Source organism: Squalius cephalus (assembly GCF_949319135.1).
Source record: "Squalius cephalus genome assembly, chromosome: 24".
Lineage (NCBI taxonomy): Eukaryota > Metazoa > Chordata > Actinopteri > Cypriniformes > Leuciscidae > Squalius > Squalius cephalus.
This window is the reverse complement of record NC_137145.1, coordinates 15,790,168-15,807,833: the sequence shown is the minus strand read 5'-3', so window position 1 is coordinate 15,807,833 and position 17,666 is coordinate 15,790,168. Positions and strand designations below refer to the sequence as shown.

General features: G+C 38.0%; 1 protein-coding gene across 3 annotated transcripts in view; it reads left to right on the top strand.

Annotated features, from left to right (window-relative positions):
* Positions 1-1,215: 1,215 nt before the first annotated feature.
* mtus2a (microtubule associated tumor suppressor candidate 2a) overlaps positions 1,216-17,666 on the top strand; it is a 63,661-nt gene continuing 47,210 nt past the window's right edge. For all 3 annotated transcript variants that reach the window (XM_079860827.1, XM_079860826.1, XM_079860825.1), the window contains exon 1: positions 1,216-1,293. The gene's annotated coding sequence lies outside the window, so the exon portion shown is untranslated. The remainder of the gene's footprint in view (positions 1,294-17,666) is intronic.

The window sequence follows — 17,666 nt, the reverse complement described above, 5'->3', positions numbered from 1 at the left end:
TTAATTATTATTATTCTGACAATGGCCTTTGAGTTCCAGCTGTTATAAATTGATGCTTTCAATAGGATATGATGCTAGTAGGATAGAGGTAAGAACGTTGGTGAGTATAATCTTGCAATGTTAAATATAAAAAAAAATTGTAATGGTTATATAATGGTAATTCTCAAATGTTTAGAAGTAAATATAGATATTTTTCATGTTTCCCCAACAGTTTTCTCAGGAGCATGATTGCCATTTGTTTTTAGGATTACAAACAACCCTTCATCAACCAATCTGACCTCAGGATCATTTAGTCTAGAATGTATATTATGAATTTATATTAAGAACATATATTTATAAGTTCTAGTTAAACTTCTTCATATATTCAACTCGCTGAAGCAGCAGCACATTGATGTTTTCTGACAGTCCTTTAATCATGCAGACTTCATGCTTCACAATCAACTGATCAAAATACTATCTTTATATTCCATTGAGTAAATGATTTGTAAATAGCAAATCTTGCTCTTTATAATGCTGAAAACAATTATGCAGTGCAGAGGCCTATGTGGCTGGTTAGATTAAAATATATATATATATATAAATAATACATTTGTAATGAGGCAAGTAAGTAATGATAACTAACAGCAAAGTACCATCTTAGATGCTCCAATATTGCTTATTTACATAGGCCTACTAGAGAAAGAAATTATGTAATTAAAATATTAAACGTGTTATTACATCACCTGCTTTATTCTAAAGTTGTTTTTGTCGTTTTGTGTGTTTATTTTTTGACCATTTCAAATGTGGCGCATTCAGTATAACATTACCCATCTGGAGTGGTTTAACGTATGTCTGTCTGCACTGTAAATGACTGTACCTACTGTTTAATCTTGATGATGCTGTAAATAAAATACATTTTGGAATTTATGTTTGTTATTTTTATTGTTATACCATATTAATTAATTTAAATCAATTGCATTTTCTTTAATTAATCGGCTTTACGCTTTTAAAACCCATTAATTTAGCTTCAAAATGTATTTATGTTCACGTTTGTTGCCATGACAATAGCCGCCGCTTGGTGACGGCGTTACGCAACTATGGTGTGATTGCAGTTCCCCGCAGTGGCCGGAAGAGGGCAGCGTTAACAGGTACCACACAGCAACTGCAGCATCCCGGATGAGAGAGAGAGAGAGAGAGATGCTCCACTCAAAGCATCACGCCGGAGCGAGATCGTTCAGTCAGCGGGTCTGCTGGGGAAGAGAGCGGCCGGTGAGCGGGCTGAATGAGGGAGGACTCAACCTGGGATGCTCTAAGGTGAGTGTTCATGCACTGACTTATGGGCTTTTGTGACTTATGGAGAAATATTTACATGTACCGGTGATTTGATGCGAATGCATTTTGAAGCTAGTGCTATTTTGCTGTTCAAGGACACGAACTTAATCTTAATGTGATGGCAGATGACACTAAAGGCTGTTTGAATTTACTTTCGTTTGTTTTGTTTTCTTCACAGACTTTTAAAAGATATATGAAGGCATTTGTATTAGCATGTTTGTATCATTCATAGACACGTTTGGATATGCTGAAATAACCGACTAGAGTTATAAATGTTTATATTGTTTTAAACTTATGCAGTAATTTTCCACATAATTTCTGATTTAATGTACTGTAGCTTTTCTCGATAGATAGATAGATAGATAGATAGATAGATAGATAGATAGATAGATAGATAGATAGATAGATAGATAGATCTAGAGCATACATGCACAGGCATGTTTCTACAGTCAAGTGTGATAAGGAAACAAACATCCTCCTAAAACTCAAGACGTATTTATATACATGCTTTCATATACATGCTTTCATATGATGAGATAAAGATGTAAACATCCCTCTAAAGCATTCTAGATCTGGTGTTGAGAGCTGCTGTCTCCATGGGACGTATCAGAATAAAGGCAGAGCCTCGGGCACAGCTTAGAACTGACTTACTTAGCCTGGAAATGAACTTGACGATCGGCACATCCCCAGCAACCGCTCCTATAGGAATAAATGTTTTTCCATATTGAAGTTTTACTTACCGAAACACCCTTAATCCACTTTTATGTCATTTTGCTTTCGCTTAGTGGATGGACCTGGGTCGCAACCAAATCAGAAAAGTATTGCAGCTTCACAAACAACTATCTGATAAAATCTGTAGTCTATCCCAAGGGGATACTAGACGTGTTGAACTAGAGGAGGACGACTGATGTGAAGTAAATGCGTAGAGAAGGAAAAGGAAGTGTTTTTATGAGTTGTTCTAATTGCCGATAAGGATTATAAAGGCTTTTCCCATCCACTTGTCAGTCAATATAGGACGGACGAGAATCCAAGTGAGACATCTAGTTGTCCGTTTAAACGGGAAGTCACTGATTATTGACTTATTAAGCTTGGAGTCTAACCATAAACCGGCTTCCGAACATGACCTGTCTGTTACCTTTGGAAAACGGCTCTGCTGGGACGTTTTTCCTGCCATCAGCTTCAACCCATCGCTCTACCTCTACAAATCCTCCAGTAACACAGCAGTGCTTCTATTCCTCGACCTCGGTACGTGGATCACAGATTTAGAGTATTCTAGCCTGCTGAGAACATCGCACTTTTCACACTTTACCTGTCCTAAATCCCTCCTCTCCTGCAGAGAGGCCTTGTAAAGTGCCCTGTTCTCTGTCTCCTCCGCCTGTCTTAATCTGGCAGCTCTCACCCTGTAGCACATCGCCCCGTTTCCCTCAGATGCCCATGAGGGCTCTCTGATCTGTCAACTGGATCGATCTTCCCTCCCCTTACGCTGCTATTTAAGCTCTTTTCCAGCTTTAAATATATTTACAATGGCCAAGCACAATTTGAGTCACGCCAAGTGAGTCGGGAAGGAGCTGGAATCAAATATCGCTGTAGTGTTTTGAGATTGATTTCTTAATGTCGCCACATGAGATGATACATGTCCTTGAGGCTGAGAGGAAGTGGTATCTGAAGCATTGGCACTATGTGTGTTTGCTTCTGCTAACAATCCTCTGGCCACTCATTGTTCTTTATTATCACATACTGTGTTATAAAATGAGCTATTTGATCATTTATTTGGTTGCTCAGACACACAGCTTTGTGATAAGTCAATAAACCAGCCAATTTTTAGCTATTTTGAAATTAGCTGCTTAGCAGACACATTAGCTTTCCTTTCTGTCAGTTCCAAACACAACAGCTTTAATTCATAATGCAACATTTTCAATCAAATATGTCAAAGATGTTTATGTCTTGCATCAAACATCATAATAATAATAATATTAAGATAAAAAGCTAGTTGGTGAAATCATAAGATATTTTAAGACTTACTTCTGTTTACAAATAGTCAAATTACAAGGCCTGTTATGATACATTAGCCAATCACAATCTCTTTCTGATGGTTTGCATGTGCCTAAAGGCTTCTGTGAATCAGGCCTGGCGATTAATAGTTAATAAGTCATGCTTATGCTAGTCATCTCATCAAGTAACTGCTTACACTGCTTACCAGTCATATGGAGGAAAGTAACATCCCCCTTGCTTCAAACGCCTCTAGAGGCTTTATTATTTTAGTTTTATGTAGAATTTAATGGGGTTGTTTCCTATTTTATGTAACTTAAAACTCTCAGTGTGGTTTGTAAACCAATTTGATGCATTGCGTTGCCTACAGCGAAACTGGCTCGCTTGACTTTTTTAATGCTCTGTTTTTTTGGGAAATGGTGAAAAATGACTCCTACGGAATGCGCTCGCAGACACCACGCTCTCATTTGCATGTGATGTGTCATTAAGGACTGGAGATGAAATAAAAGAACTGTAAAAAGGGAGTGATTTGAAGAGCTTGGGACCTTCTATATTTCTGTCTCCAGAAACCATAGCCTTTCATCTATTAAACCCTGGCAAGAACCGATGTGAGGAGCCGCTCTGTAATGTCTAAAACTGTCCTGATGAGTGGGTAGAACTCTTGAAATATGATTCTAAAGTTGAGAAGTTAGAATCACTTAAACACTCTAATACACTTTAATGCTCATTTTACTCAGTGCGTGACTAAAAAACAATTGATTATTACACTACGAATTAATTGTGCGCTCTGGTAGTATTATTGACCCTTGTAATTACCGTTATGAGAATCCGACTCGTAAAAAGTGTTCACGTCCTCGTAGAACTCGTAACTACAACTCCAAATTTTCTGAGAGCTCCGACTTGTACCATGTTGTCATAGAAAAACATTAAGCTGAGCAACTGTTTTCAACATTGATAATAATAGGAAATGTTTGTTGTGCATCAAATTAGCATATTAGAATGATTTCTGAAGGATCATGTGACTGGAGTGATGATGCTGAAAATTCAGCTTTGCTATCATTGGAATATAATAATTTTTCAAAATATTATTAAAATAGAAAACTGTCATTTTAAGTTGTAATAATTGTTCAAAATATTATTGTTTTTACTGTATTTTTGATCATATAAATGCAGTAAATGTATTTATTCAAATTATTATTAATATTATTATTGTTTGCACTTGTGATCGAGTACACCAATAAATAGTTTGTTGACTTGTGGGTGTTTTGGTAATGTGCTTTTATAATACATAATACGGTTTGGATGAGTATAATGAGTGTGTATGCTGTGTTTGTGTTTACACAGGTGCTTTGTGGCATAATCTATGAATCAAGAGTGCTTTGTTTGTCAGAGCCTTTTCATTGAATCAGAATAATGTACCTTTGCCGAATAGGTGGTGTAAAGCCTGTCATTTTTCACTGCGGTTATTATCCATTGTCTCTTTGAAAGAAAAGTGAGACTAGCTGATAAGTGGTGACTGAAAGCTTCCGGGATTTTCCCAGGGGCGCTTCGGTAATGGCAACCCACAGCTCACCTCTCTTCTGCCCTCCACAGTGACCTTGAAAGCTCCGTTGAATGATGCAGTCACACAGTCTTGAGTCCAGAACTCACAGATCTTCTTTCGCCCACAGAATCAAACTGCCAACCCATCCGCTCGCTCCTATTTCCTTGTGCTCCATCCATTCGACACGTTCTTCGAGCGCAGCGTGGAGAATGAACTTAGTCAGAGCTGGAAAATCTGTTTTATTATATAAAACGGCAGGTCAGTTCAGGGTTACGGAGCATTTTTACCCCCCGAGGAGTGAGTTACCCCTCGTTCACCTCGCAGGAGCATCACCACCCCATGGTTTCTCACCCTCCAAAGCCCTGAAGTATTTATAAGAATCCCACTTTCCCTCCCTCTCGCTCTCTTTCACACGATCACAGCATTACAGTTGGCCTTAAAGGGATAGTTAACCCAAATTTTGTTGTTGTAATTATTTTCCCACCAATATGTCGTTTTGGGCCCATATGGTATGTGTGTGGGTTGGTTTCCATGTTTTATGGGGACTTTCCATAGACTTTTATACTGTACAAACTGTATATTCATTCCCTAAACACAACCCTATATATTTATACAGTATATATACATAGTATGATCGATAAGCTGTTTTCTTCATGGGGGCCAAAAAAAAAAAATTCCCACAATATAAAAAAATTCTGGTATTACTATCTTTGAGGTGACATTTTGTAGGGAATGCCCCCCCCCCCCCCCCCGCCCCATTCAATCCTTTATTTTTACACCCATTTATCTACTAATCACTTGCTCATTAACAAATTCTCATCTTCATATCTTTCTGTATTGTCACCATCTCTTTTCCTTTCTCTCACTGCCACATTCTCCATTCTCTTTTACACCTCTCTTATGTTGTCATAGGATCCTCATTTCCTTCCTCATTAATTACAGCCTTTCTGCCTGTATAGGAAGCAGAATCTCTCCGTATAATTACTGTCAACGGCTTTCGGCCCGTTGTCATGGTCCAGACGGCCGCTGAGGTCAGCGCAATAATGAAGAGCTCACTGACCACAGTCACATTCATCTGGAACCAGTGCTGGTCAAAGCTTGCCTGTCTTTGTAAAACAAATGCTTCTGGAAAACCTGATTTTGAGGTTATTGAGTGTGAATTGTGAAAGTGATGATTGATGATTGATTGATTAGCTCTCGATTTGGCTGTTATGGTCTCTGTTGATGATTAAGCCGAGGTTAAAGGTTAAATTGTGAGGTTAAATATCAATAGAGGTGGATTTTATTGGTGCATTTGATGGCCAGAACATCATATTCCTTCGTAATTCAATTTCATAGTCAAAAGGATTTTTTGTGACTGAACAGAATATGAGAAAGGACGCAGTGTGTGGGCGTGCGTGTGTGTGTGTGTGGGGCGGGGTCTCTGCAGTATGCTATCACTCCTCCCCTTCACGCCGCTCCGCACGAGGCTTTGTGTGTGTACTCAACCATGCCTTTCTGTTTACAAGGCTGACGCGTGATGGAGGGAATGAGAAAGAGTCAAAGAAAGAGACTAAAGCTTGCTTGCATCTTTAAAAGAGGAGAAAGATTCAAAGAGAGGAACATAAAAAATGATGGTCTGATAGGGAAAAAAGTGTGTATTTTCCTTATGTGGTGGTTGTCCTAAAATGAAATGAACTTTGTGGCTGAATGTATACATAGTGACCGAACGAAAGAAAGGTGGCATTGTGACAATGGAAGAATTTCAATAAATCTGTGCAGATATTGGCTCAGAACTCATGCCAACCCCCTTTTCCTCCCCCCATGACTCCCCAGACGCTTTGCAGAATATTTTAACCCTTTCGGGCAATCTGTTTTACATTCCACCTGTGCCGAGGGAGGGATAAGCCTCTTCCCATCCTCCTAGGACAGAGTCACGGACCTTTTGTCTAGTGATTACTGTTTCAAATAGCTATGAAAGAAGATATATAATCTTCTACCTCATTACTGCGAGTATTGTTTTTACCAGAACATGTGTGCTGTCTCTCTGTTGTTCTCTGTCTCAAAATGAGGTGTGAAATGAAGATTTTAGCATCATGAAGATTTGATCTTGATTTAAATTAACCTCAGTCATATAGGCCTACTATATTTGTGGTTCCTACAGTAATTTAAAATTTGGAAATATCAGGGGATTTATCTGTGATATTTAACACTGAGAAATTATTACATTTTTATATTGAATAATATATAAACGCATATCGGCTCAGAAAGCCGATTATTTTATTTTATTTATATTCTATTATAGCCAAATATATTTATTATTTATATATTTATTTTATTTTAATAGTTTATTTTAATTAATTATATTGTTTTATTTATTATATTTTATTGCATAGGCCTATATTATTGTTATTGTACACTTTTTGCAGCATTTATTAATCTTGGTTAATGTTCATTTATAAATAAGCTATTGTTCATTGTTGGTTCATCTTATTTCATAATGCAATAACCCATTCAATTTTTGATTGTCAAAAATATTACTATTAATATATGTAAAAATGATTGTATTGTAAAGTCACCAGTTATTATAAAAATAGTCATTGAAAGAGTTATATTAATATGAATATATGTTTAAATGAAAATACCAATAATCATTTTGCCTCACTACAAGTTCATTGGTAAGAGAATGATGAAATACCTGCTATTATTATATTGTCTGCGGGATCGGTTTTCTGTTTACAAAGTCTATATTTTGTACAGGATTCTTTGTTGCAATGCAGTATGTGATCAGGGGACAGGTGTGTGTGTGTGTGTGGATAGAGGACTTAGCATCAGGACAAAGATACAGCGCACACGTGGCGGCAATGCGCAGATGCAGTCGCCATGCGAAGGGATAAAAACGCACGCTTGTGTGTGTTTATGTGCTGAACTCTCTCTACAAGCAGTCTAGACAAAGAGCTGGCCCTGTTCACCCTGTGAGAGAGAGAGTGAGTGAGCGCATCACTGCAGAGGTAATAAAATGTGTCTGCCGGTCCAGGACAAAGCAGCTGAGGTGGTAAGGGGAAGATGGATAGAGAGAGAGAAGGAGGTAGAGAAAGAAAAAAAGGTGTTGGGGGAAGGGTTCCACTCTTTCTTTGTTCCATTTTTCACGAAAACCCGGTTGTGTGCAGGGAGCCCTGTCCTGTCCTGCCTTGTCCTGTGGGGAGATTGCAGGAGTAATTACTGTTTCTGCTTTTTTTAGAAAGAGAGGAGAGGGTTGAGGGAGGCTGATACTGGGGTTCATTTCAAACCCCAAGAGGACCAGCACAGTCCAAAATTCTTTCCGCCACCACCAGTGTAGACAGACACACGTTGTATATGTGCAACCACGAATTCATAACAGTAAAATCTCTCTTAAGCATTACCAAGCCATCAGGCTTTCTTTAAGCACAACAGTGCATGCCACTTTATATGGAAATACAGCATCACGGAAAGGTGATTTTAAAATTGTACTATTTTGAAGAGCTTTCAATGACTTGATCAGTTCCAAGAAAACTAAATAACATTATTAGGTCCAGCAGTTTGTGTGGATGACACTTAAGCCCAAAGTATATTTCAGTTTTTAAAGTGAATGTTTAGCGTATATGCATACTTTCAAACTATGCCCCCATTTAATAGAGTACGCAAACACAGGTGTCTATGCAAATGTGCAATGATTAAATAATACACACTCTATGGACTTCATCTTACAGTTGTTATTGACTTTTGTTAAAAAACAAAACTGTATGCATTTTGCGGAAGAACATTGTTTTGGCTGTGCTTGGCTTTGCTTGATTGCGGATGAATATGGTTATCCTGCTCATAAAACATGGAAAGGATCTCAAGCTCACTAGCTGAAGACGTTACTGTAGCTATACCCAGTAATAGTACTTCCCCGTACATCCTCGAAAATACCCCGTAATGAAATGACCCTTCACAATAGATAATGCTTTACAATGAATAAAGCATTGAAAAGCCAAGCCAATATTGATTCTCGTTTATATGACTCGTTTATATGTCAGGTTCTCCTTTTGCCATCACACTCTCCTCTGTTTGACGTTGTTTTAAAATGGGTGATTCCCCGGAGGTTCGAGATTTAGTGTGCTCCATGTCAACCTTTCTCGCTCGTTGTGAAAACTAACCTATGCCACACCAAACATGCATGAAAGTAGCTGGAGCAACTTCTCTCTATTTACAGACATGACAAGACACGCACGGGCGAGTGATTTATGAACGCAATTTCCCCCGTGAACTGTCCCACTAGGTCTAAAATATAAACACTTATAATATGCTTTGTACCATGTTTTGTACCATGCAGTTTAATACATCATAGGCAGCAATGTCAGTTATGATAGGGCTTTTAGTTTCTTGTAACTGAAATTGCAATGACAGTGATGGCACATTTGTGTGCATGTCTGTAGGTATAAAAGCATGTGAGACTAGTCCTCTGTGTGTCTGCTTATCTTATGGGTTTATCCTCCTTTCATGGTCTTTATTGTTGATTGTTGCACGCTGAGCTGTTGTTGGAATAAGAAATGCCACTATTAAGAAAGAAAACGGAGGCAAAGACTGTTGTTTCATGAATGTGTACATGATGGGTTTGTTAATGCACCAGTGTGTGTGTGTGTGTGTGCGAAGTGCTGTGTATCTCAGGTTAAGTGTCGTTTTCTCACTCTGAGGTGTGAATGGGGTGGTAATTATATGGCTCAGGGTCAGTGTGTTTGTTTCTGCCGTAAGTGTGTTTATATGTGTGTGTGTGCTTGACTTCCTGCTCTGTCAAATGTCAATCACACAAAGTGTTTGTGTGTGAACCAGCCGAGATGCAATTAAGCACGGAGTGCTGGTGTGATAAGCTGCCGTGAGCTTGTGTGTGATGTGTGAGTGACGTCTGAGTGTGTGTGCGCGCGCGCATGTGTGTGTGTGTGTGTGTGTGTGTGTGTGTGTGTGTGTGTGTGTGTGTGTGTTTTATCAAGCATGCAGGCATAATTGCTTCAGGATGGAAGCATAAATATGCTGTATATTGGTTGACTTAAGAAGAATTTACATGCTATTAAATATGGTTATGTCTCTGTATATCAGTTTCCATCATTTGTAGCTGGAAATGTCTCTGCTTTATGCGTGTAGCCACAGGAAATGTGCAAGTATGACCTCTCTTTGGGGATGAATGGGGGTGAAGATTGGGGAGGTTTCAGAGATACACAGATTGAAATCAATTGGTACAATAGCAGTCTGTCAGTCAGTCGGTCGGTTTTTAAGTGGGGTTTGTTCACTGTGTCTCACAACGTCCCCTTCAGTTTATTCTGTCTGTGTTTGGTGATATTATGTGTTAATGTTGCCTCTCAATTTCAAGGGCTTTTCAAGAGCTTTGCAAGAGCTGTAGAGTGTGCACTGTTTATGTTTCCTGCTGAAAAAGCTGCTTAAATTAGCCTGTGCTGGGTTTAGCTGTCTCCAAGACCAAGTCTGGTCAAGCTGGTTTTTTGATTCCAACAAGCTAAAACCAGACACGGCCAGCAAATCATTTTTAAAGGAGAACTCCGGTCAATTTTAACATTGAGCTCATTTTTTTGTACATTTGGAGTGCTGTCAGTACAGAGAACAACGACAAAAATCGGTGTTGCCTACACCTTGTTATCCTCTTTTTAAAATTTGCACCCTGTTGACTTCAATGGGGCAATGTTTAAACCTGCTTTTAGCCTCTTAACATCCTTGATGTGTCATTACAAGTGCACAGCTAATGTGAGTGATTCCTTCAGAGTGAACATGGTGAATCTGACTTCAGCAGATGTGAAAGATATGAATAAAAATGAAGTTAATTCGGCCAGCGCTCATACCTGTATTTATTTCCTGTTTTCGTGTTTTCGGTCGAAGCCCACAGTAGTCGATTGTCGAGTTCTCCACTGTTGTTTAGTTACCTATGATCACGCGCGTGAACTCGACAATCGACTACTATGGACTTTGACCGAAAACAGGATGTAAATACAGGTATGAGCGCTGGCTGAATTAACTTCATTTTTATTCATATCTTTCACATCTACTGCAGTCAGATTGACCCGCGTTCACTCCGAAGGAATCACTCACATGACCTGTGCACTTGTAATGACACATTAAGGATGTTAAGAGGCTAAAAGCAGGTTTAAAACTTGCCCCATTTAAGTCAACAGGGTGCAAATTTAAAAAAGAGGATAACACGGTGTAGGCAACACCAATTTTTGTCGTTGTTCTCTGTATTGACAGCACTCCAAATTTACAAAAAAATGAGCTCAATGTTAAAATTGACCGGAGTTCTCCTTTAAGATGGTTGTTTTGTCTGTAATTACTGTTCCTTTATTTAAGAGGGATTTTTTTTTTTTTATTGTTCAGGGGTTGCTCTTTCATTTCTCAGGAGTCTTAATGGAGTCCTCAGGTTTATTTTATTCCCCTATAAGGGCCTGTTCACTATGATGATAACGATAAAGAAATAGTTCTAAAAATCATTCTAAATATAAAATAATAGCAGAGTCCACACCACAACTATAACAAAAACAGCACAGAGAAACAATATAATTTGAACCACTTTCAGAAGGATTTTTTTTTTTCACCTGATGAATGATAAAAACATTGACAGCCAATCAGAATCCATCCTGGTTTAAAGAGCTTGAGCATTTAAAGCGGCAGATGACATAATTGAAGCACACACTTAGAATAAACAGAACGATATTGTGGACACTAATAAAGTTATTATTACAGTTATTTTTATAGTTATCATACTTGTTGTGAATGGGCCTTAAGATGTTTTCTTAGATGTTTCTTTGTAATTCTTTAGAGAAAATAAGACAATTGTTGATACAGAATAGACTTTTGATTATCGAATTTGGTATCTAAGTTGGTATCACAGTTTGGCTTTGTTGAGACTGAAACACTATGGGACATATATGCAAATTGCAAAAAAATATACCACATGTAAAATGTCTGATTGTTAGTGAATATAGCCTATGGTGTATACTACCGTTCAAAAGTTTGGGATCAGTAAGATTTTTTTAATGGTTTTGAAAGAAGACTAAATGCTGCAATAATTTGATTAAAAATACAGTAAAAACGGTAATATTGTAAAATAGTATTACAATCTCAAATAACTGTTTTCTATTTTAATATATTTTAAAATGTAGTTTATTTTTGTGATGGCATTGCATTTATTATTATTTTCTACATTTCTTATTATTATCAATGTTGAAAACAGTGGTACTTGCTAGTATGTTTATGGAAACCATGCTATAATTTTTTTTCAGGATTCTTTGATGAATAGAAAGTTCAAACCATTTATTTAAAATAGAAATTGTGTTGTACATATCTTTGCTGTCACCTTCGGTTGATTTTAATGCATCCTTGCAGAACAATAGTATTCATTTCTTTAAAAAAAATATTTTTAGTGTATGTGCTTGCAAAGTTGTTTTTCTGTCATCATACATGCCGTAAAAGTCTCACCTGTAACATCTTTTATAAATGATTAGACAATTCTTGTATTTATCATCTCTTTAGCATTCATTTGCATGTCAATTCCATTTATTCATTTATTTAATATGAAAAGTATGTAGAGATTTAATATACTGCTAAGTCTTAGAAAAGAGAGTTTAAGATACTATATGCCCTTATGAATTGTGATTGACAGGATTATATGAGCGTTCTTCTCCTGAACTTTATTACACTCTCTTTTATACCGCATTCACATCATTACTGTCAAAATACAACTGTCTAAGATACAATTTAAGACATTTACCCTGCGTGTCACACATCTCATCAGCCTTTGGTTAGGTCTGAAATGACAGAGGTGGTAGTTAAGCGGGTTTCTTCAGACCTGTATTGTTACGGAGGGCGCGGGGGTGTACAGAGAGGTGTGTAATGATTCTCCTGTCTTCTGCATATCTCCTCATTATTCACCTCTGTTCTTCAGTCTGCAGGATCTGTTTATCCCGCTGAAATCTTATTTGAGAGTCACAGAGTAATAACTCTGTCTATTTTCCACCGAATCTCCTGACCTTCTGATAAATGGATCGGAGATTATGCATCTGACAAATGGATTTACATGTGACATAATTAGGATGGATTTGGTGGCAGGGGTGCAGTAGGCAGATCGCTCGTAGCTCTCAGCAGGAGGGATTCATTTAGAAGCCGAAGACGGAAATCTTATTAGAGACACTGGGAGGGATTGTTTTTTTCTACCACCGCAATATGACTATTCCCCAAATCTGAGCAGCACAAGAGGCTAATGATGTGTTTTGCTCTTCTGTTGTGCAGATACCTGTGGAGATTTGAATGGGCAGCTTGGTTTCATGTTCCCAGCCCCACCTGTGCATTTTGTATTTGTAGAAAGGAAGACAAGAAAGTATTAAAGAGGAAGAGAGAAGCGGAATAGGATTGAGCAGTATTCGAATCACTATTTCCCACATGAGCACCACAGCTCGACTAATCACTATGCCATGGAACTGACGTATCTGTTTAATTTTTACTCTTCTCTGTGGTTTATGGAAACAATAGCGACACAGTCACCTGTTACCCTTGTAGAATTGGGGCAATACCGCTTGTGTTTGAGCTGAATGTAGCCCGTAGCTTTCTTCTCAGATCGATGAGTCCACCCAGCCGCACTGCAGGTGCTGAAGCTGAATTTAGCTCTGTTCCCATGACTCCGTCTCTCTCTGACCCCTCTCTGCATATCCATACTGCACTGGGTTAGCACAAGAAACACTGATATCAACTCACAAACCTACTGTAAACAGATTCTCATTTGAGGCAGGAATCTGGGTCATTCAGTTTTGGGTCATTCTCAGACTAGTTTTAGCCTCAGATGCACACCCACTCAGATCGCCCACAATCCTTTCAATGACCATCCTGGGGGGCATTTCCTGAAAACTTTGTTAACCAACTATGGTCGCAAGTTCTGTTTTTACCAACCTAGTTCACCCAATTTGCGTCTCTCCGAAACCATAGTTCCAAGTAACAAACATTTGTAAACAACAACGCAAAGTTGTGTGGTTTGAAGCATTTTCTCTTTAGTGTGATGTGGACTTCCATAGATCATTGTCTTAGGCACAATCTTAGTATCTTTCATTCAGTATAGGCCTATACAAATTTTATTATCTAATACTTTGTCAAGGGAACGAAAGCACAATTTATGAAGCGTAATCATGAACAGAGATTTGTATTTTTGTTATGCAAACTATTAAATGAGGGTCATACGACTAGTTATCTTCCCAGAAATGCATTTCCTAACAGCCATATGCCACTCTACACACCCATGGACTGTCAGCAAAGCATGCCAAAATGTTTCACTTGTGATAACACCGTCAAACCATCAGCTATAAACTAATTTAATCTAAACATATATAATTTTAGGGGTTTTGTAAGAATAAGAATAATTTTATAGAATTGTATTGCTTTTTTTAAGGCAAAAATCCTTATAATAATAATCTGTAGAATACCTAAAAGAGCCCTCTGTTAGCATTATGCTAGCAAAAAAAAATATTTTTTTGAATGGCCATCAATGGAGAAAGATGTGTTATGGTGACAATGGGCTAAGCTTGAGCATGCTAACCATGCTAACTAGCAAAGCCCTTATGGTGCACTAATGTTTGATAAAGTATGTGGTAATATGTGTACTAAGACAGCTTTTTAAAAGGCAAATTCATTTGCAAAAGTGATTCTGTTGTGTGTGGTTGATGCTAGTCATTTGGCACTCTGTCTGTGCAGTGTGTTTGGTATGTCATTTGGAGAGAGTAGCATTGTGGGTAGACTCAGCAGGGCTTGATACTGCAGGTCAGGATTTGGAAGTGATCTGCCATTGTTGGGCCAGCAGCTCTCCACCCGAGCGAGAATAAGCCTCCCCATCCCACTCACTGTTCCTGTGGACAAACGTTTTTTAGGGCAGAGTAATTTGATTTTAGCTTCTCAATTCCTTCCTGTCTCACCCCTAATTCAATCTCCCGCCCCAAACTGTGTTTATCCTCTTTCCATGAGGGCTGCGTGATGAACAGACTTGACTTTTTTTCTGCAAAGTGCCTTTCTAATTCTTTCATTCATTGTCTTTTTTTTTCTCTTTGTCTGTCTCCCTCACCCTCTCCCTTTTAATCTCTGTCCGCCTTCTGTCCCTCATCATTTTAAGGTGGTATATGCTCATATTCCTGTCGATTCTGAACAAAAATAACGAAAAAGCCTATTTGACTGCACAACGTTGCTCAGCAGTGCTGTTTATGACTATTTGTTTTGGGTGAGTTCACTGTCATTCAGCATGTATGTCTGAGACAGCATGAACGCTCCATGTTGCCATGCAGTCTCCTCAGTCCTATACTTCATCTTTGTCTCAGAGTATTGCTCTCCGGTCCGCCGGTCTGCTGTCACACTCAGCCTTTTGCTCTGGAGACAGTCATTTACCAAACACCAAACAGATAAGAGCCCGATGACTGAGTGTTATTTAACACAGGATCAGATTTGGTTTAAAATTGGGTGACAGTTTGGTCAGATAAGCTTGTCAAGGACAGCAGGATAAAAGATCCTTTAAATATTGTCAAGATAAGCACTATCCATATTAAAAAGTTAAATAACAATTTTATAAGATGGATATCATTGGCAAATTTAGATATTGTTATATTAGATTTATGTTCTGCAATATACAAAAAAATATGTATAAATTTAATTTATTTTAATTATACAATTATAAATTATGTTATGTATAAATTATCTGTATATAATTATGTGTATTTTTATTGCATTTTTATTTATTTATTTTTAACATGGGCAACTTGTCATGAACAGTACATATAGAAATTATTTTTAAATATGCCTATATCCTTTTATATCCTTTTATAAGATGAACACATGAAGTTATACAATAATCGTTTTGTAGATTTATTGCGAAACACATATATCTACTATAACAATATCTATTATGTAATAATTGTGACCAGTATAATATAATTAATAAACACATACAAATAACAAAATATTTAAATTAATAAATAATATATAAATGTATTATATTGCTAATTTGTTAAACAATCCTAATTTTACTCTTTTGCATATTGGAAGGTTTTTGTAAGCAAATGTAGGTTGTATGCAAATATAGTCAGTCTTAAAACATCTAATTTCATCGCTGATGTAAAAAGGAATCTGAAAAAAAAAGTTTCACACAATTTTCAGACATAAGTGGAGATTTCAGGACACTCAATAGAGCAACTGAGATACCCATTTTTTACCTTGATGGGATCATATTGCTTTATATCTCCTTGACCGAGTTCCATCAGCAGTGAAGATTAAGGTTTAGCCGTGCTGTACCTCTCCAGGTGACTCCTCCAGGACAGAATAATCATTCCGGCACAGATAAATAACCCCAGAATGGAATGTGATGGAGTGGGAATGGATTTGAATCGCATACCCTCTGCAAGCTATTTTCAGTAGACAAAGTGTGGCCGAGGACATGTTAGTGAGCATGCTCTACCTGAAGTGTAAGTGTGTGTGTGTGTGTGTGTACAGAGTTGCCCAAACAGGCATTAATCACCTGCTTCTTTCCCAACCACCATATATCAAGGGAGTTTACCTCTTCACTGATTGGCCAGAACTCAGCTTTCGTCTCAGAATAATAACAGAGAGTAAAAAAAAACAAAACAGTAAATGTCATCTATTTACCTAATGGGGCTATTTATATGTTGAGTTGTCCTCCTCACCTGCAAAGTGTCTTAGAAAAGAGAAAATGGAAAAATGAACATTGAGCAGTGATCGGGACAGCTCTGTAAGGCACATGGGCGACAGGCCGTCTCTCCCACCACTGTGCCTCACCTTTACACACATACACACCGAAGAAAGAGTTCTCCAGCAGTCTGCGGTTGTCATGGCAACGAGACTAGACCTATAGTTTCCCAAGAATTATTTTCATAATGACCGTGTTACTGTGTAATCTCACTTTCTGATATTATCCTCAGCACCCTCCATGACAATATTCAGCTCAAGGAATTCATTGTTTCCTCATCAAGCTTTCTGGCTATAACCATTAATAAATGATACCATGGTAACCACCATAGTATCCACCAAAATACAATACAGTTAATGTTTTCTACAATAAAACCCTAATTAATACAGGATCTCATTAAAACATTTTATGAAGCAATAGTTCACCCACAGACAAAAATTCTGTCATCATTTACTCCCCCTCATGTCGTTCCAATTCCTGTATGAATTTCTGTCTTCCGACAAACACAAACGATATTTTGAAGAATTGGAAGTCAGTGGAAACCTAAAACTGTTTGTTTACCAACATTCCTCAAAATATCTCATTTGATGTTCCGCAGAAGAAAGAAAGTCATACAGGTTTGGAACAACATGAGGGGGAGTAAATGAGGAGGACTAGCCTGGTAATACCAAACTCTGCTACTTCGCTTTGCTTCGTAGACAGAGTCTGGAAGGGCATAATAGAAAAGTGTTTTCTTTCTCGCGGGGGGGCGCTTGTCTGAAGTTTAAAATCATTGGTTACCCGTAAGCCAATCACATAACGTCTGGTTATGGCGTGTGTTATGTGCATGCTCAGCCGCATCTAACTTCCAGTGTAAACACATGTATGATGCGAAAACAAAACCATCGAGCGAAATACCGGAGTGAACATGGCTGTGAACGACTTTTGCAGATTATGTGAAGTAAATCTACGCATCCACGGTACAATCAGTGTCTATGTCGTCACGGCTCTCAGCCCGCCCTCTGTTCGTTGATTGGCCGGCTGTTTTCAGGCCGGAGGAAAACGGAAAGCTATTACGCTATCTCAGACTGAGTACAGAAGCGAAATGAAATTGAGAGGAAGTACGAAGTCTGA